Raw genomic sequence first — 1052 nt, 5'->3', positions numbered from 1 at the left:
CTGCAAGGGATGGTTAGGGTTTATTGCTCACGTAATGCCACTCAGGGATGAGTGAGGCTGATCACTCCCATCTTCAATGTCAGGACCAACTTGCCTAGCCCTGTTCTACGTTCCTCATGGGGCAACGAAGGATTGGATGATGAATGGATGGATGGATTATTGGTATTAGAATTAGTATTAGTCTATCCATCCATCTATCATCCAATCCTACGTTGCCTCATGAGGAGCGTAGAAGCCCGGGACTAGGCAAGTTGGTCCTGACATTTAAGATGAGAGTGACCAGCCTCACACATCCCTAAGTGGCATTGCGTGAGCAATTAACCCACCCATCCCTCGGATAAAAACCTTCACCAGCGCAGTCCGATTGAGGAGCCGAAATTACCCACTAAACCACCAGGCGCCAAAATTTGGTTATATGGTTACCACCTAGCGTAGTAAATTGTTTCCTGGTGTACAGGAAACCATTTGCCTGTGGATGAGTGTACTCAGTGTACACTCACCCACAGGCAGAAAAAAGAGGAAAGAATGAAGGAAGGAAAGGCAGAATAGGGAGTGTAGAGTCACCCGTATGCAGAAGAACAAGGAATGAATGAAGGAAAGAAAGACAGAAGAGGATGGTAGGAAAGAAGGATGGAGGAGAGGAAAGGGCAGACACCTGAGAGCAGGATTACATCGAGTGAGTGGATGGTGAGCGTCCCCACTTAACTCTTGTTTCCCTTCAAAACGCATAAATTTTTCACCTTTTACTATACATTTCCGTGGAGGGGAACAACTCAACAAATTATTATTTATTATTATTATTATTTTTTTTATTATTATTATTATTATTGTTATTATTATTTATTATTATTATTACTGATGAATGTGTACAAGCTGCAGTTAGGGGGAAATGAAGGCTTTTCCGGGAATGGAAAAGGGTTGGTAACAAAGAGCAGTACTTGGCTGCCAAGCGTCTGGCTAAGAAGGAGGGATGTAGGGCAAAATCTGAGTCTCAAAGACTTTTACTGGATAACCTAAATAGTGTGGAATGGAACAATATGATATTTAAGATG

General features: G+C 42.5%; 1 non-coding gene across 1 annotated transcript; it reads left to right on the top strand.

The window, feature by feature from the left end:
- The first annotated feature begins 704 nt into the window (after window positions 1-704).
- On the top strand, window positions 705-816 carry LOC145391074 (U5 spliceosomal RNA). Its single transcript, XR_013895768.1, has one exon. It is a non-coding gene; the product is annotated as a U5 spliceosomal RNA (small nuclear RNA).
- Window positions 817-1052: the final 236 nt, after the last annotated feature.

This window comes from Coenobita brevimanus, chromosome 16 (assembly GCF_032717465.1).
Source record: "Coenobita brevimanus isolate Jiangsu-jjx chromosome 16, ASM3271746v2, whole genome shotgun sequence".
Classification (NCBI taxonomy): Eukaryota; Metazoa; Arthropoda; class Malacostraca; order Decapoda; family Coenobitidae; genus Coenobita; species Coenobita brevimanus.
Note: the sequence above shows the minus strand (reverse complement) of the source record. Positions and strands in the feature narration are given on the sequence as shown.